Below are 20723 nucleotides of genomic sequence, written 5' to 3'. Positions count from 1 at the left end.
CATTTTAGAAAAACACTAGAAAAAACATTAGAACAAGTAGTTAGAACTCGAGGCGAGGCTACTATGCGAGGCTACTATGTTGGTCGGCATCAAACTCCGTCACGGCCATGTGGTTGTTGCTGAGGATCATTAGTAACAGTTGATCATATAAATGTAGGCCAATTTAATTCCATGGAGTGGAGTGCAGACCAAGTCGTAACAGTTTCTACCCGACGCATGGCGCAATACTTGACCGTGTCATCACCCAGTTCCATGGTTAGTGCAGGAAATAGACTAGGGTATAGACTACTATTGTACACTATTCTCCCTATTATAATTCTATATACAAAAATTCCAACATTACCATGGGTTAAAGAACTGAATGTGTCAATTTTCTGAATTCATCTAACCACTGTATTTTTGATTCATCAATATATTTAGTGTGTAAAGGCTGTCCAAAACAGTTTTTTGTTATGATTCATACATACTTTCCTAACCATAAAATTTTACAAAATGATCTGATTATTCTTAAATCTACCAGTTGGTGTTGAAACAGAGATGAATATGAATATATTTAGATGGCTTTCTTTCATTGATCCTTATTTTCTGAACCCACTCTCTCAATGTCTGTCGAAAAAATTTGAATTAAAAAGCTACACAGTATTTAACTTCTTTCGGATCATTGGGACGCTAGCGTCCCACCTCAACAACATCCGGTGGAATTTCAGAGCGCAAAATTCAAAAAGCAAAATTAGTAATATTAAACATTCATAAAAATACAAGTGTTATACACCATTCTTTTAAGTTAGAATCTTGGTAATCGAACCGCTTTGTCCGATTTACAATAGGCGCCTCACCCACTTCCTGCATTAACATGAATTCATAACCTGCACAGGTGTCACAAAACTCAAAAATAGCGATAAAATAAATCACTTAAAGAAGATCTTTGAAGATCTTCATCTTTTTCCAATCCAAAGGGTCCCAGTTACACAATGAATGGTAGTTTTGTTCGATAAAGTCCTTCTTTATATCCCAAAAATGTCTGTTTATCTGGCACATTTGATTCAGAAATCCACCTGTTCCAACTTGCCCAACATGCCTACAAAGGAATCTAAAAAGTTAGCTGAAAAGTTCATCAAACAATTCAAACAACGTTTGTAATCCAACCTCAGGTACCCTAATATGTAAATAATCACAAAACTTTAAGACGGAATATATGGTGTTCAATACCGGAGAAAAAGAACGAGGAGCGCGCACTCATTCATGCGCGCCAAAAGACTATAGTCCTTCTGAGGGATAGAAAGAATACGAATACTTCTTCATTTTTCAAAAAACAAGCATGAAACAATTTCTAAAGATTGTTGACATCTAGTGGAAGCCATAGGAACTGCAATATGGGCCCTAATTATTAGACTTTCCCATAGAAAAGCATTGAAGTCCAATGACCTCGGATTGTCCTCTGTGTTTCGCCTGCCAAATCAGTTCTGTTATACTCACAGACATTATTTTCACAGTTTTAGAAACTTTAGATTGTTTTCTATCCAATACTATATCCTAGCTTCTGGGCCTGAGTAAAAAGCAGTTTACTTTGGGCACTTCAGTCATCCAAACTTCCGAATACTGCCCCCTAGCCTTAACAAGTTGAAGAGATGGGTTTAGAGAAATGTACTGAAAACCCTATTGAATGAAAACTCCACAAGAAAATCTGTTGGTCAGAAAGTGGGAAGGGTTTTCAGTGGTTGAATTACATTTATTCAGCGCCCGCAAGTGAAACCCACCTACAAAGCCTGTAACGCACCTTCATAAGCTAAGTCGTAATTCCAAAGGTGGAATTTCCTAAATTGGAATTGGGCCCTCCAATGTCCCCAATTTTGTTTCTGCCCAAAATCGAAAATTGTGATCATTTTTCCATAATCGTACCGAAACTGAACCGACCTCAAAAAGCACTAATCGCTCAGCACTAATAGCGGTAGTACATCGTGACTATGAAGACACTGAACATTAAGGGCCAGATATGCGTGGATATCTCACATAAGGATTAAAAAATCCTTTCAATGCATGATTTGTGTGAACGTTCAAGTCACACATTACACAGATCTCCAGTCAGGATGGGTCCCTGAGTGGCTGGATGTTGTGGTGGTGGTGGTGGTGGTGGTGGAGTACTTACATATAGGGTTGTGTGAGCGTGTCGGTGAAGCATTGGCTCAGTGGCATTCCGTGAGCATTCCGTGAGCTGAGCTGACAAGCCTTCGGGGGCTTCCGTGTCCCTATGATGTTAATGTCAGACAGTCAGGAGAGGAGAGAGTAGGGGAAGAGAGGAGAGGATATTCTCTCCTTCCACACAACAGACCTGATGACGCTCTTCTCTTTGCGTGTGGTCGGGGAATCAACATCTCTGTAGACGGGTGTTTTCCCATTAAGTGCTCTAGGGCTGCCAGAGGTAAACACAACACATCTCCTGATGTTTGGAGAGGTTCTAGATCATTCAGATTAGAAGACTCCTACTGTCTGTTGTTGAGGTGAAGAATGGCCATTTGCTGTTATAGAACTGGCAGCAACATTCTGTTGTCACATTACCCAGTATGATTGCTGAATTATTAGCATGTTGTTTTGATTTTGGTCTATTTAAAAAAAAATCTCTCCAGACACAATTTGACAAGCTCATGGCCAAAAATAGGACACTATATCAACCAACTCAAGGCCACTATATAAAGTGCCTTCAGAAAGTATTCATAACCTTTGACTTATTCCACATCTTGTTGTGTTACATCCTAATTTCAATATTGATTAGATATATTTTTTCTCACTCATCTACACCCAATACCCCATAATGGCATATTTGAAAACATGTTTTTAGGAATGTTACCAAATGTATTGAAAATTAAATATTAAAAGATCTAATTCACATAAGATTTCACCCCCCTGTGTCAATACATGTTAGAATCACCTTTGGCAGCGATTAAAGCTGTGAGGCTTTGCACACCTGGATTGTACAATATTTTCACATTATTATTATTTTAAAAATTCTTCAAGCTGTGTCAAGCTGGTTGTTAATCACTGTTAGACAGCCATTTTCAAGTCTTGCCATAGATTTTCAAGCTGATTTAGGTCAAAACTTTAACTAGGCCACTCAGGAACATTCAATGTCGTCTTGGTAAGCATCTCCAGTGTATATTTGTCCTTGTGTTTTAGGTTATTGTCCTGCTGAAAGGTGAATTTATCTCCCAGTGTCTGTTGGAAAGCAGACTGAACCAGGTTTTCCTATAGGTGTTTGCCTGTGCTTAGCTCTATTCAGTTTCCTTGTATCCTAAAAAACTCCCAAGCCCTGGTACTCAGTGATGTGTTGTGTTGTATTTGCCCCAAACATAATGTTTGTATTCAGGACATAAAGTACATTTATTTGCCAAATTTTTAGCAGTTTTACAGTTTCACTGCCTTATTTCAAACACAATTCATGTTTTGGAATCTTTTATTCTCTACAGGTTTCCTTCTTTTCACTCTGTCATCTAGGTTAGTATTGTGGAGTAACTACAATGGTGTTGATTCATCCTCAATTTTCTCCTATCACAGCCATTAAACTCCGTAACATTTTTAAAGTCACTATAGGCATCATGATGAAATCCCTGAGTGGTTTCCTTCCTCTCCGGCAAGTGAGTTAGGAAGGACGCCTGTATCTTTGTAGTGACTGGGTGTATTATTGATACACCATCCAAAGTGTAATTAATGGATAACTTCACCATGCTCAAAGGGATATTCAATGTTTGAATTAGTTGTTTTTACTCATCTACAATAGGTGCCCTTCATGGCATTGCATTGGAAAACCTCCCTGGTCTTTGTGGTTGAATCTGTGTTTGAAATTCACTACTCTAATGAGGGACCTTACAATTACCTGTATGTGGGGGTACAGAGATGAGTTAGTCATTAAAACATAATGTTACAAACTATTACTACACACCGAGGGAGTCCATGCAACTTATTATGTGACTTGCTAGGCAACATTTTTCTCATGAACTTATTTGGTCTTGACATAACAAAGGAGTTGAATGATTATTGACTCAAGACATTGCAGATTTAAATTTTTAATTAATTAGTAAACATTTCAACAAACATAATTCCACTTTGACATTATGGGGTATTGTGTGTAGGCCAGTGACACAAAATCTCAATTTAATCAATTTTAAATTCAGGCTGTAACACAACAAAATATGCAAAAAGTCAAGATGTGTGAATACTTTCTGAAGGCTCTGTACATTGTAATTCTATGGAGGGGAGCATATACAGTTATACACTTCTATTCTAATCCTTGTATTTCTATGGAAAGTATTCTCCCTGCCATCAAAGCAGATGCCACTGCTGATGCTTCCGTCCAGTCCTCAGGCTATGACATCATTGGTGTGAGTCATCGACCAGATTTAGAATCACCATGTGACATCATCAGTATGAGTCATCAACCAGAGCCACACAGACCAGAGCACTGTCTGTCTATCGTCACACAACACAGACTGTGCACAGTATGACAGTGTCAGGGAAGATACACACACAAACAGCTAGCATCAGCACTGCATGAGGAGAGACGGCAAGAAAACAAATATATCATTTAGAATGGCAGAAAGGAGAGGAAAACCATAAATGAATAATGATTTGAGGTTGTCAGGGGCAACAAAACACTGAATGATTCTGTGGCTTTTCAAAGGTCACAAAAACAAGAGTATCTGTTCTCAGTTCTCTCAGATATACTGACATTCGCTGCTTCTGTATTATATGTGGGTATTGGTAAACATAACATGAGCACTGTAAAACCACCTATTAGAACGTGTGGAGGCCCAGAAACACAAAGCAACAGCTATAGGCAGTATGTGAGCTCTGCCCTGATCTGGTTTGGTCTGGTCTCCTCCTCAGTTTCCCCTAGCTCCTCTGTCTCTCTGGCGGGAGCTGAAAAATTAATGCAGCAAACAGGCATCGCTTAAGGGCCACTTTTCCTTCGCCACTACACACTGAACAGGATCAATTACTACGTGTGTGTTTTTGTGTGTGTGTGTTTTTGTGTGTGTTTTTTGTGTGTGTGTGTGTGTGTGTGTGTGTGTGTGTGTGGTGTGTGGTGTGAGCTAGCCAGGCCTGATGAGAGCTGAGAGGTAGCGGAGCTGGTAATAGCCTCTCTGTTTGCCTCTCGCTAATGACAACAGGGGAGTAGTTTACACCACGCCATCGTCACACCACTCCCACTGCTTACCCTCTATGTAAATAATGAGTTAGGACCCTTAGGGTGTACAGAAGGGTGGTACAGAATGAGAGGAGAAGAAGGCAAAGGAGGAGGAGAAAAGAGGAGACAGGAGGAGGAGCCAGAGCAGTGAAATGAGAGGCGGAGGCTAGAAGAAGAGAGAACCTACTGCAGCAGAGAGAGGAGTGTATGCATAAGCGTGTGTTTATGCGAGGGTGTGTGCTCGCTTGCTTACGTGAGTGCTCCCTCACGCTCTGTATGTATGCAGGGAGTTTGAGGAGTGCAATTGTACAACATCAGCCAAAGTTATTGAAAAGGCAGCGCCTGCCTGGGGAGGATAACGTAAGGAAGAGTGGCATCAGTAATTTTCAGGCTCGGCCACACAAGCACACACACACACACGCACACACAAACACACACACACACACACACACACACACGCACACAAGCACACAAGCACACACACGCACGCACACACAGTGTGTCATACAGTTACTTTTACTCTTAGTGTAAACAGGCTGTAAGCAGCCATAGGGTTGCTGTAATAACCCTGCTGAGGAAGGTTTGTGTGTGCTCATGCGCTTGTAGATAAGTCTGTATGTGTTCTCACAGCTGAGGATGTGTGTATTCTTAAAGCTAAGGTTGTATGTATATATGAGTGTAGTAAGAAAGCTGAGGCGAGAAAAAGCATTTGAGGCAGCTTTGGCTAAAATAGATACTATGTCTCTCGTTCTGTCAATTCAATTCAAAGGACTTTACTGGCCAGAGAAACATATATTTGCAAGTGAAATAGACAGGAAAAAAAGAACAATAAAAAATGAACACAAAACATTATACTCACAGTTTAAAAGAATATAGACAATTCAAAAGTTATATTATTGGCTATGTACAGTGTCTGTCTGTCTGTCTGTCTGTCTGTCTGTCTGTGTTTCTCTCTCTCTTTATTTCCACCAGTCTCCACTAACATATGCACGTACACAGACCCCTAGTAGAGTGTATCTGTATCTCCAGTGTCATCATTATTACCATTCAAAAGGTCAACCGTGTTGCCTCCAGCCTCTCTCCTTATTTATGCCTCTGTGTCATCACCACTGTTAATTCTGTGTCACCACTGTTACCTGTGTGTGTGTGTGTGTGTGTGTGTGCGTGCGTGTCTGTGTCACCACTAGGGTTGCACATTTTGGGGAATATTCAGAGGTGGAAACTTTCCGTGTGAATTAACGGGAATATATTTGAATTAACGGGAATATATGGGAATTAACATAAATATACGCAAATTAATATGAATACCATTTAATTGTAGATGTTTTTTTGCAGTGGATATATTTACTATATCATATGGAGACAGAAATATAAATAGACACAACTGCAAAATATTAAATCCTTCCAATAGAAAAAACAAAACAATTTAGGTACGAATTGACCATTAAATGAGTTGACTCTTCACATGGGATGATTTCACTGAACAACAAAAGAAAGGGAATATTGAATAAATATATTATCTCCCAAAAGTGTTTTCAACATACATCTGTAAAATGATAGTCTTCCTCAGGCTTCCATGTCTTCTCCCTAGACCTCCTCAATGTCCACCTCTTGAACATCAGACTCGGAGGCCTCATCTTCACTGTCACTTCCCGACCTTGTTGAGGATGCCTCGTTGTCAGGCTCAAAAAGCCTCAAATTTGACTGGATGGCCACCAATTTTTCAACCCTTGTATTGGTCATCCTGTTGCGTATCTTGGTGTATGTGTTTCCAAACAAGGACCAGTTGCGCTCTGAGGTAGCTGATGTTGGTGGGATTTGGAGGATGATGGAGGCAACAGGGGAAAGAGCCTCAGATCCACAAAGTCCCTTCCACCAGGTGGCTGATGACATATGTTGGCACGACTGCAATATTGCATCTCCATCCCAAACCCTTGCTTGGAAGTGTACTTCGCCAGACTGCCAATAACCTTGCCCTCATCCAGGCCAAGGTGACGAGACACTGTAGTGATGACACAATAGGCCTGGTTGATCTCTGCACTAGACAGGATGCTCTTGCCAGCATACTTGGGGTCCAACATGTACGCTGCAGTGTGTATGGGATTCAGGCAGAAGTCTTTGCGCTTTTTGATGTATTTCAGAACTGCACTTTCCTCTGCTTGGAACAACAGGGAAGTGGGCAGGGAAGTACGGATTTCTTCTCTTACATCTGCAAGCAGAGTCTGAACATCAGACAGGATGGATTTGCCTCCCTCAATCTGTGCAATGGCTACTTCTATAGGTTTCAGGAGTTTCAGGCTGCTTACCACTCTCTCCCAAAATACATCATCCAGGAGGAGCCTTTGATGGGGCTGTCCATATCAGAAGACTGTGATATGGCCATTTCTTGGAGAGACTCCTTCCCCTCCAGGAGACTGTCAAACATGATGACAACTCCACCCAACAGGTGTTGCTGGGCAGCTTCAATGTGGTGCTCTTATTCTTCTCACTTTGCTTGGTGAGGTAGATTGCTGCTATCTTGATGACCCTTCACATACCTAACCATTTCCTTGGCACTCTTGTAGTGTGTATCCATTGTTTACAGTGCCATGATGTCATTGAGGAGCAGATTCAATCCATGAGCAGCACAGCCAATGGGTGTGATGTGAGGGCAGGACTCCTCCACTTTAGACCAAGCTGCCAACATGTTTGCAGCATTGTCTGTCACCAGTGCAAATACCTTCTTTGGTCCAAGGTAATTGATGACTGCCTTCAGCTCATCTGCGATATAGAGACCGGAGTGTCTATTGTCCCTTGTAGAATTCTGGTTGAGGGGTGGAGATGTAGTTAATTATTCCTTGCCCACGAACATTTGACCATCCATCAGAGATGATTGCAATACAGTCTGCTTTCTCTATGATTTGCTTGACCTTTACTTGAACTCTGTTAAACTCTGCATCCAGCAAATTAGTAGATAAAGCATGTCTGGTTGGAGGGGTGTATGCTGGGCGATGAACATTCAGAAATCTCTTCCAATACACATTGCTTGTGAGCATCAGAGGTGAACCAGTTGCATACACAGCTCGAGCAAGACATTCATCAGCATTTCTCTGACTACGTTCCTCCATTGAGTCAAAAAAACTTCTGATTCCAGGAGGACCGTGAGTTGTTGCCATCGATAAGATGTCTGATTCATAATTTTCACCTCGAATAGAAGTAAAGGGACTTTTGTCAGAGGTGGCTTGCTTTATGCACTTGGCCAGAGGATTCTGCATCTTTGTTGCATTCTTTACATATGATTTGGCACAGTATTTGCAAATGTACACATCTTTTCCTTCTACATTAGCTGCAGTGAAATGTCTCCACAATTCAGAAAGAGCCCGTGGCTTTTTCCTATAAAGATTGGAAAAAAAACAGTAAAAAACTAAACAAATACAATTCCATGTACATATAAAGTTAAGCAGTTAGATTAAACAACTCCTTTGTAAGATACATATTTTAAAATGAAACATGTATGGAAACAGGTGAATTAACACTCAGTTAGCAGGCACAAGCAAGTTAAAACCCACATGGTAGCAGAAACTAACTAGTATAAATTGTTAACAAGTTAGAAATGATTTAAACACAATTTGCTGTAGGCTACTATTTACTAGTTAACAAAAAAATCATGTATGTCATATAAAATATATTTACCCCACCCAGTATTGTAATCAAAACTTACCAGAACGCATGTAGTCCTTGGATCAGACAGTGTAGTAATGTGGGCTCAATAGTATCTCATTAGTGTGCAAGACCTTGAGAATCAGCTGTACATGTGATGGAAGAAGGCACTGTGCATGCAGAGGGTTGCAATTCCGTTGAATTGGGGATAGTTTAACCAAAATATGCCACAAGACCTAGAATTGCCTTATGTGTATCCCACAAAAAAAGGTTCACTGTTATCAAGAAAATTGTTTTGTTGAATATAAGCAAAATTCCCCAAATTCCAGGGCTTATCTTCCCATGGCAAATTTCCAGGAAATTTCCGGAATTTTACCGGAAAGTTTCCGACCCTTTGCAACCCTAGTCACCACTGTTACCTCTCAGTTCACATTAATCTTCATCTGTGGATCTAATCACATGGCCAGGCCGTGGCACCATGTACAGGGGGAAATACATTATGTAAATACACGGGTGGCGGTGTTGACACTACACGGGTGGCGGTGTTGACACTACACGGGTGGCGCACTGTGTTTCACTGCCATTGTGATGGCTGATGGAACACACTGATCAGAGAAGGGAGATAAAGACAGAGAAAGATTGGAATGGAATGGGCTGTGATTTGGTTTCAAGTGTTCTCTCCTTTCCTCCTCCCCTACTCTCATCTCTCCTCTCTTCTCTTCTAGAGAGCCTAATGACACTCTTATCTTCTCAGAAGAACAGTTCTTCATCATTATCTCTGGAGTGTGTCTGCTCATCAGCTGTATATGATATTAGCCACACACACACACACACACACACACACACACACACACACACACACACACACACACACACACACACACACACACACACACACACACACACGCACACACACACGCACACACACACAGCTACTGATTCCAATTCTTGTCAGAACATTACTATGACTCATCATGAATCAATGGACAAACATTCACCACCTTCACCCTCTGAAGACGCCACTGATGATATTAACCGTGTGTATATATATGCGTGTGTGTATGGTTGCATTTGTGTGCGTGTGTGCCCGTGTGCGGATGTGTGTGTGAGTGAGGTGAATGGTATTTTGTTTTTCCAGGTCACACAGAGATGTTTATAATATAGAATTGTTTGTTTTAACAGCTCTGGTGACCTTTTGAGACGATCTGCTGCTGAGGATGAGTAGGGTTAGGAGGAACCTGTAGAGGCCATTACCGTCTGCTACAGAGTTTTCTGCAGAGCGGGGTATGTACAGACTGAGACGGATGAACACATAGCTACACATCCACGCCTGTCAGTCAAAAGTCTGTCAAAAGTGTATTTAGGGGGTCATAGATCAGACAGGTTTGAAGAACCGCCAGCCTTTGACTCCAAAAGCTCCAGGAAAAAGTGTTATTTTCCCTCCCAGCAGTGGTCTGTATGGCCTCTTGACTGACATGGCCATGTGTGTGTATGACTGAGGTGTAGCAGGGTGTGCTGTTGAGATAAGCTCTGTGATTTACTTCTCTATCAGGTCTCACATGGGAGAGTGTTTTACCCCTCTCCCTCAGTCTCTCTCTCTCGCTCTCCCTTTCTCTCTCATAAAAATGAACAGTAAACATTACACTCACAAAAGTTCCAAAAGAATAAAGACATTTCAAATGTCATATTATGTGCAAATACTTAAAGTACAAAAGGGAAAATAAATAAACATAAATATGGGTTGTATTTACGTTGGTGTTTGATCTTCACTGGTTGCCCTTTTTTTGTGGCAACAGGTCACAAATATGGCTGCTGTGATGGCACATGGTGATATTTCACCCAATAGATATGGGAGTTTATCAAAATTGGGTTTATTTTTGAATGATTTGTGTGTCTGTGTAATCTGAGGGAAATATGTGTTTCAAATATGGTCATACATTTGGCAGGAGGTTAGGAAGTACAGCTCAGTTTCCACCTCATTTTGTGGGCAGTGTGCACATAGCCTGTCTTCTCTTGAGAGCCAGGTCTGCCTTCAGCGGCCTTTCTCAATAGCAAGGCTATGCTCACTGAGTCTGTACATAGTCAAAGCTTCCCTTAAGTTTCGGTCAGTCACAGTGGTCAGGTATTCTGCCACTGTGTAGTCTCTGTTTAGAGCCAAATAGCATTCTAGTTTACACTGTTTTTTTGTTAATTCTTTCCAATGTGTCAAGTAATTATCTTTTTTTTTTCTCATGATTTGGTTGGGTCTAATTGTGTTGCTGTCCTGGGGCTCTGTGGGGTCTGCTTGTGTTGTGAACAGAGCCCCAGGACCAGCTTGCTTAGGGGATTCTTCTCTAGGTTCATTTCTCTGTATGTGATGGCTTTGTTATGGAAGGTTTGGGAATCGCTTCCTTTTAGGTGGTTGTAGAATTTAGCGTCTCTTTTCTGGATTTTGATAATTAGCAGGTATCGGCGTAATTCTGCTCTGCATCCATTATTTGGTGTTTTACGTTGTACACTGAGGATATTTTTGCAGAATTATTTCTCTGTCTCTCTCTTTCTCTACTCTCTCCTGTGAGGAACAGGTGTGTACTTTCCAGTCAGTGAAACTCAGCCTTTGTTTGTGTTTGACAGCCCCTCCCCCTTCCACCCACTTACCCACCTACCCAGTCGTGCACAAAAATACACACATGCACATGATCACACACACACACACACACACACACACACACACACACACACACACACACACACACACACACACACACACACACACACACACACACACACACACACACACACACACACACACACACACACAGTCAAACACACAAACAGCCAGAACAGACCAGAGCAGGCCTTTCAACTCCTCCAAACCATGATAGCATTCCTCAACTCTTTCCCTCCTCTCTGAACATGAGCTCTCCACAACTCCTTTCCCTTTCAAGTACAAGTCACCAGCCGCCTGCTCTTTGAAGATACGATCTGGGAAAACACAGAGACATCGCTGTGATTATCTCAAATGTCTTCAACATGTCAAACAGAGCTGGAGGGAGGGAGGGAGAATAGACGGGAGGGCAGTGGTAGTTGCATGGGTGGCGTAATCATGTGTACGACTCTCAATGGCAAACTCTTCAGGTAGAAGACGCCTATGGTTTGAGTAGTAGCATGCACACAGTACCCTTTCAATGATTCATGTTATTGTACCAAATTACCGGTGTGTAAATGGGTGCTCTTTGAAAATGATTTTGACTTTGTAATCATACAAGATGTTATCATGTGTTGCCTTTATGCTTCAGACAAGACAGTGTAAGTGATTGCAAATGAAATCAAAAAGAAAATATGAGCCAGGGAATGCTGTGATAATAAGCACAGCTACCTTGTAAACAACTGGAAATGTGTGCAGAAGTAGGAGAGGCCGGGGGTATGGTTAAACTGCTACTATATTCATAACACTTTTCTAGATGTTCTGCTGTGACTGTGAAAATGATGGTATATGTAGTTAAGTAGGGAAGACCAGGAATGTTAGATACTGCAAATGTATAGAATTCTCTAGATTTTTTTGTTATGAGAACTGCGACAACCAACTGTATATAACCAGTGCCTGTATTCATAAAACGTCTTAGTGCTGATCTAGGATTAGTTTAGCCTTTTAGATCATAATGAATATGCTCATATGGACAGGAGGGGACTTGATCCTAGATTGATCCTCTTACTCTGAGATGGTCGTTTCCATGTAAAAGGACCCATGGGTACCAATGCGTGAAGTTCAAAGGAGCATGTCGAATTGGCTGTCAAATGAAAACAGCGTCTATTTTTTAAATTGAGTTATATATTAACTGAGTGTACAAAACATTAAGAACACCTGCTCTTTCCATTGCATAGACTGACCAGGTGAATCCAGTCAATGTCATGGGGTTCATCAAAATTAAAAATAGCCTACATAAAGCCAACAAATACAAACATTGCAGCCCGCAGGTAGAAAGTATCCCGATAAAAATAAATATCATATAAATCACTTTGGCTATGCATGGATTGTCTGCAAGGAACTTGAAACAGTTGATCAAATATTAACTTGGGTGCAGCCTGAAGTTGGTGCTAGCAAACTTGCAACATTGTATAAACTATTCTGGGCACTCAGAGTTTCCTGCTTCAGTGAGCTCTGGACAGACACACACAGCTGTAGGCTATTTGCACAAGGGATAAGAAGTAATCAGGTAGGTATTTTTTATGACATTTCCACCGGATCAGAGCATTTAATTTTTCCCTTTTCATGCTGAGTGGTTATCAAAAGGGAGAGAGAGAGCTGGAAAGATTTTTCAAATAGGCTACGGTGAGGAACTATTGTCATTCTCAATGGATGTAAAAACAGGCTTTGTTTACTTGCTGTTTGAGGTGAAGAACTAATTACTTTGAAAAGCTCCACAGTGATGGTGAGTTAAGACAATCAGAAATAGTATCAGATCCCCAAATGGGCACATTTACAGGTCTACATTTGTGAGCAGGCCAGGTAGCCTAGGCCTAGTTCTATGTGTAATCAGGGGCGTGTCCTTACTCAAGATGGTCAGGAGCGCTCCAAACAAAACACAATGAATACATTGACAAATAATCCAACACATTTTTCCTCACAAGTTTAGCCTTGGTTGTGCGCTCTGCAAACAACGTGTCCACTCCTACAATGACAACGGTAAGACTATTATAATAAGAATAATATATTGAATGCATTAACAGAAATGACTAACCAAACATACATTGAAGATTAGAAAATGTGTGAATTGTACTAATTGTACTACTGGTGATACTAGTGTGCCATCCCTGCACCCTCCTTAATGGATCATTAGTCCACTCAGACAGGCGTGAATCAGACAAGTGTCTTGTGTGCCAGATTAATTTATTTATATATTTGCCACTTCTCGACTAAAAAAATCTTGGTCGACCAACAGCCTATTGACCAAGCAATCGACCAGTCGACTAAATGGGGTCAGCCCTACATCGCTTATTGATGTCAGTTGTCAAATCCACTTCAATCAGTGTATATGAAGGGGAGGAGACCGGTTAAAGAAGGATTTTTAAGCCTTGAGACATGTATTTTTACAGTGTGTGTGCCATTCAGAGGTGAATGGGCTGTCTTGCCCAAGTGTCTTTGAATGGGTTATGGTAGTAGGTGCCAGGCACACCGACTTTTGTCAAGAACTGCAACGCTGTTGGGTTTTTCACGCTTAACATTTTACCATGTGTATCAAGATTAAGAATGATTCTTCACCCAAAGAACATCTAGTCAACTCCACACAACTGTTGGAAGCAACATGGGCTGGAGAAATTGGTTTTCAAATAGCAAAATTATGAGTACTGTAATGAACTATACTGTACTGTCTTGTACTGAATTATACTCTACTTGACTATACTCTATTGTACTGTCCTGTACTGAACTCTATTCTACTGATCTGTACTATACTGTACACTGCTGTGCTGTACTTTGATGTCCAAACAGTGAAACATAGACATCTATGATTGGTTCAGATTTGGACCAACCACATTTGATCTTGTTTACCCAAATATGCAAAGGAGGATATTGCATATTTCTCCTTTTGTGTACCTATTAAGGATACATCACCATGAAAAGAACAGTGAACAGTGAATAGACTGAATAGACTGCTCTGACGGCCAAAAACACAAATATAATTATTTTTTCTTTCTACAGACATCATTTGAGTCTTAGTTCGGAGTAGATCGTTTTTGGAAAATGTGGTCACATAATTTTTTAAAAATAAATGAAATTACCAAACGGTTACCAAATTTTGCATCTGCACAGTTCTTCAAGTAAATGTTTTTGTAAAATGTTCAGTGTAAATTCTTAAAAGTAGTTCTTGTGCATAGAGTTTTATGGTTTGTTAAACTTTGAGTTCAGTGTTTTTTGTTTGGTGTACATTCTAAGTGAAAAATCTGAATCTCGGCGCAATTCCGTTACCGTGGAATTGCCTAGATACTTTATCATATGGCCTTGCCTCGCTTTCCGCTGCTTTTAACAACACAGCCTTGTGTGAACCGCCTCAAGACCTCTTTGTGTTCCTGTTCAGTACAGAGGCTCGCAGGGCAGGGAGCAGGGAACAGACTGCCCTGACGGCCAAAAACACTAATATTGTTTTGGTGAGATGTGTGCTGGAGATTTGGGATGGCCTTACGTCATTGGATACGTCCGGGCGCTAGCAGGGGTTGGAGCTAGTGTCAGGAGCGCGGGCGCGTAAACCAGACTCGCACACAACAGCAACAGGACACACACACACTCTCTCTCTCTCTTCTGCTGACACAGACAGAGTCCACAGGGTTTTGTTACAACTGATGTGTTTGAGTGAAACACATACAGCCTCTGAGCTCCCAAACCCCTCACTGTTGACATTTATGAGGGAGGAAATAAAAGATTATGATGTTGCAGGAGAGAAAGAGAGCGATAGAGATGGAGAGATAGAGAGAGAGCCTGCTGCTAGAATGGACGGAGAGGTATCGCTCAAGTCACAACAAAATGGAATTTAACTTTGCGAATAAAGTTTGGGAATTACTCAATTTCATGTGTACAACATCCAAAGACTTGCATCACTATACTGACAGCGTTTTCGTTTCTTAAAGGATGTACAGTATATGGGTGTTTTTGGGGCATTTGTTCATGTTTTTCAGAACCCCCGTACTGCACATTGTGGTTGAGGAAGTTAATCACTGGTTGGGGTGAGTTTCTCAAAAAACAAGTGAAATTGAAAAAGTGTCTGGACCCTTCTATAAAAAAACATTTACATAACAAATATGAGATTTGGTTGTAAAATAACGAAATTCTCCTTTAAGAAGGTTCAACAATTGACCTATAGGTATTCCTGTGCAAGTTTCCTCCAGATAAGCATCACACTAACAGACGGCTTACAGTAAAGTGTTTAATTTCCACAAAAGGAAAATGGTTTCTTTCTATCTCCCTCGTTGTGAATTGATTCAGAGGGAGGCCTCGCTATACAGCATCTCAAAACCTATCAAACACACACACACATCCTATCTTGGTTTAAATTGCAGCTCCGTTTTCTGCATCTAGATGATTACCTCTCTGAGGCTTAGCTGTCTGTTTCTCTACCTTTGCTCGGGGTAGTGGAAGTGAGAATTATTTGTCCGCCTTCTCTCTCTTTCCCAATCTCCGCCCCCTTTCCTCATGTTTGCACTAGTGTTGGAGCGGTCATTGAGCTCCATCTCTCTCTCTGTCTCTGTCCCTGTGGTGTTCAGGTGTGAGATGTTCTGTTCAGCTTTATAGCCCTGCTGGCTCCCCAGACAACTCTGTGTGTGTGTGTGTGTGTGTGAGTTAGTTCGTGCATGCTCTTGTGGCTTGTGTATTCTCTCTTGTGTGTTTGTGTATATTAAGAGGAGTTATGAGAAGCCATGATTTCCCACAGCAGGCCTAAAGTAAAGGTTGTGGTTTTAAGAGCTTTGAACTGACAAGCTTTTGACTTTGTCATCACAGCCTATAGGATCACTGTAAAGATTCAGAACACTGGTTAACATTGGTTTACATCTGTACCAATCAACACAGGGATTCTACGTGGTTAAAGAGCAACAGTCCTAATGAAGGGGTGACAGGAGGTTTAGAGACTGTAATAGAGAAGCACAAACACACACACACCACCGTTAGCCGGAAACCCTTTGTCCCCCCCACACACACACACACACACAGACACACAAAAAAATAAATCGATAAATAAAACTGTTGCTGACCAAAATGACCGAAAAACAAAATCCATTACAAAATAATGCTTTTTATTAATTGATGGAAAGAAATACCAGTTGATGGAAATACATTTAACAGTCATGCTTTATCGGTCTATAGGTTTATTTGCAACATTTTTGGGAATAAAATTGTCCCGTGTGTATTGTCGTCAGTCATTGTGTAGGCCTGTCTTATTTATCCAACACAACTATCACACGCGCACAGCATACAGAGCCTGTTTTGAGCGTATTTCTCCTGCAGCTGGAGTAAAATGTGCTTTTATAAGCCCATTGATTGCACAACAAATCTAAATGCAATCACGTGTTATCTGTTTTGGTGCACGATTAAAAGAGCTACTATTTTTGTTTCTCAACTGGTAATTAAAGCGCGTATAAATTCACACGAAGGCTTGATGATTTTTCAAATAGCTTTACTGTGAGGATTTAACTATAGTTCCACATTTTACAGCCTTATTATACATTTGATTAAATTGTTTATATACCACTCATCAATCAAAACACAATACCCCATAATGACAAAAGCAAAACCAGGTTTTTAGAAACTTTTGCAAATGTATATAAAAAAAAATACAGAAATCTAACATTTATATACGTAAGTATTCAGACCCTTTACTCAGTACTTTGTTGAAGCACCTTTGGTATCGATTACAGCCTCAAGTCTTCTTGGGTATGACTCTACAAGCGTGGCACACCTGTATTTGGGGAGTTTCTCCCATTCTCTGCAGATCCTCTCAAGCTCTGTCAGGTTGGATGGGGAGCGTCGCTTCACAGCTATTTTCAGGTCTCTCCAGAGATGTTTGATCGGGTTCAAGTCCGGGCTCTGGCTGGGCTACTCCAGGACATTCAGAGACTTGTCCTGAAGCCACTCCTGCATGGTCTTGGCTGTCTGCTAAAGGGAGGTGCTCCTATTGGAAGGTGAACCTTCTCCCCAGTCTGAGGTCCTGAGGGCTCTGGAGCAGGTTTTCATCAAAGATCTCTCTGTACTTTGCTCCTTTCATCTTTCCCTCGATCCTGACTAGTCTCACAGTCCCTGCTGCTGAAAAACATCCCCACAGCATGATGCTGCCACCACCATGCTTCACCGTAGGGATGGTATTGGCCAGGTGATGAGCGGTGACTGGATTCCTCCAGACATGACACTTGGCATTCAGGCCAAAGAGTTCAATCTTGGTTTCATCAGACCAGAGAATCTTGTTTCTCAAGGTCTGAGAGTCTTTAGGTGCCTTTTGGCAAACTCCAAGTGGCTGTCATGTGCCTTTTACTGAGGAGTGGCTTCCGTCTGGCCACTCTACCATAAAGGTCTGATTGGTGGAGTGCTGCATATATGGTTGTCCTTCTGGAAGGTTCTCCCATCTCCACAGAGGAACTCTAGAGCTCTGTCAGAGTGACCATCGGGTTCTTTGTCACCTCCCTGACCAAGGACCTTCTCCCCTGATTTCTCAGTTTGGCCGGGCAGTAAGCTCTAGGAACGTCTTCCATTTAAGAATGATGGAGGCCACTGTGTTCTTGGGGACCTTTAATGCTGCAGACATTCTCTGTCTCGACATAATCCTGTCTTTGAGCTCTACGGACAATTCCTTCGTCCTCATGGCTTAGTTTTTGATCTGACATGCATGGGACCTTATACAGACAGGTGTGTACCTTTCCAAATCATGTCCAATCAATTCAATTTACCACATGCGGACTCCAATCAAGTTGTAGAAACATCTCAAGGGGCTCCTGAGTGGCACAGCGGTCTAAGGCACTGCATCTCAAGGTAAGAGGCATCACTACAGACTCTGGTTTGATACCAGGCTGTATCACAACCGGCTGTGATTGGGAGTCCCATAGGGTGGTGCACAAATGGCCTATCGTCATCCGGGTTAGGGTTTGGCCGGAGTAGGCCGTCATTGTAAAGAAGAATTTGTTCTTAACTGACTTGACTAGTTAAATAAAAATAAAAGAATCAGCGGGAACAGGATGCCCCTGAGCTCAATAATGAGTCTCATAGCAGGGTCTGAATACTTATGTAAATAAGGTATGTCTGGTTTTTATTTTTATACATTTGCAAACATTTCTAAAAACATGTTTTCGCTTCATCATTATGGAGTATTGTGTGTAGATTGATGAGGAACATTTTTAATTCAATCAATTTTAGAATAAGGCTGTAATGTAACAACATGTGGAAAAAGTGAAGGGGTCTGAATACTTTCCCAATGCACTGTATTATCATTCGCAATGGATGTTAAAAGAAAACCCTTTCCTACATTTCCGCGCAGCAGGCCAGGTTCTTCTATGCTTGCTCAGGTGTGTGCGCTCCATTAACATGATCAACACAGAGAAACCAGACACATGCTCATTGCTCACATGGAGCACTCCACACAAAAGACTATGAAGAAATGGACAAATCTTGTAAATGATGGTAACGAGATTTGTTTCTCACAAGTGTAGCAGGTTGTGAAGTTTGCAAACAACGTTTCCACTCCGAGAATGAGAACGGAAAATGACTGTGATTAATACATACATTAAAAGAAATGTATGTAACCAAACGACGGGGATTAATGGGACATTTACTACTGGTGGCATATGTAATGGGGAATTTATTTTTAAAAATCAAAGGGCAAACAATTCACACAATTGAAAATGAATGCACAAGAATTGTCGGGAGACAGCTGAGCCATTCTGGAGAGAGACTTGCCTATATCTTTGCCACACACCCCTCCCCTTCTTTTGTCTCAACATTTTACATTATACTCAAGACACATTATCTTCACACATATTTGAGACGCTTTTCACTGACAGCCGCAGCTCAATAATCAGCTAGGCCTATTGCCATTCGCTGCACAATTTGCGGGATTCCCCAAGTAGGCATAGAGCTTGTGATTTGAAACAATCCATAGATGATGTTTTTAGAAGCTAACGATACCCGTTTTCTCTGTGGCAATCATGCATTCTGGAGACGTATTTTGAATTATTACTCCCCCCCCAATATAGACACTAGTAATTATATCATTTTGGCACATTTATTTCCATTTTCATCCCTATTGGACACGCTGTTCTGCGATTTCTCTCCTGTTCTATTGTTTTTAATATATACTTTTTTTCATTGTCCAGAAGCCAAAGGCACAATCCTAGTCATATTAGCAACCCAGCAGTGGGGTGTCGGCGTAGCCTAGTGGTTAGAGCGTTGGACTAGTAACTGAAATGTTGCAAGTTCAACTCCCCGAGCTGACAAGGTACAAATCTCTCGTTCTACCCCTGAACAAGGCAGTTAACCCACTGTTCCTAGGCTGTCATTCTGGGTAGACGCCCTAATGGGTTATGCACCCAATGCATATGGGTCCGGTAAATTTCTCAAATGTCCGGTAAATTAGAATCTTCCCCAGTCAAGTTTTCTGGCTCCACATTTTCCTAACGGAAATCTACACACACACACAGCTTAGAGTTACACTGTTTAAAGTCACAGATAGAGTCTTGTTTAACGTGATTCATTTCTTTGAGGATTTCACTGTAGCGTTTCACTTGGATGGAAGGGTGCTACAGACAGACATATTTGCATATTTCTGCAGAATGCACTTGTAATAGAGGTGGTTCTTTGGACTATGCTCATGTGATGAGTAAACTTGAAGACTAGTGTGACCTCCCAGAGTGAATACCCGAGGCTTTAGCTCAGTGGGCTAACAGCTAATGTCTCGTGGCACACACACACACACACACACACACACACACAGCATTTTCGCAGCAGGAACAAATCTTTGTAACCTTGTAGATCTTTGCAGAAATTGAACAGCTTATTTCCCTTCCTCTCCTTCTCTCTGTCAGGTCCGGTGTACGGTGAAGACCAGTGAGGACCGCTCCTGAAGGATATACATGAAGGGAGGGGTGGGGGTGAGGGGGGCTTGTGACATCACTCCCAGCCCAGGTCAGAGTCCACACAGGTAGGCAAACGACCCCCCGTATCCTCTTCCTACACACACGCGCACACACACCAGACCTGGGTTCAAATACTATTTAAATGATTTAAATTACTTACACATACATTTTGAAGTTGATATTCAGATATTTGTTATTCGAAAGTATTTTAATATTGGAATGTATTTGGAAATACACTTGGAAGGTATTGGCATGCATTTGAAAATACACAAATACAGAGTATTTATTCAAATAAATACTCCTTGTATTGAACCCAGGT

The 20723-nt window shown here is 41.3% G+C and overlaps 1 protein-coding gene across 5 annotated transcripts in view; it reads left to right on the top strand.

Annotated features, from left to right (window-relative positions):
* The window catches only part of LOC112255941 (zinc finger, MIZ-type containing 1a), a 195610-nt gene that overhangs the window by 48334 nt on the left and 126553 nt on the right, over nt 1-20723 (top strand). For 4 of the 5 annotated variants that reach the window (XM_042324911.1, XM_042324884.1, XM_042324872.1 and 1 more), the window contains exon 2: nt 20354-20469. The gene's annotated coding sequence lies outside the window, so the exon portion shown is untranslated. Of the gene's footprint in view, nt 1-10000; nt 10103-20353; nt 20470-20723 lie in introns of all 5 variants that reach the window. The other variant, XM_042324875.1, reaches the window with a different exon arrangement.

This window comes from Oncorhynchus tshawytscha, linkage group LG01 (genome assembly GCF_018296145.1).
Source record: "Oncorhynchus tshawytscha isolate Ot180627B linkage group LG01, Otsh_v2.0, whole genome shotgun sequence".
In the NCBI taxonomy this organism is placed as follows: Eukaryota; Metazoa; Chordata; class Actinopteri; order Salmoniformes; family Salmonidae; genus Oncorhynchus; species Oncorhynchus tshawytscha.
This window is presented reverse-complemented; position numbering and strand designations above follow the sequence as displayed.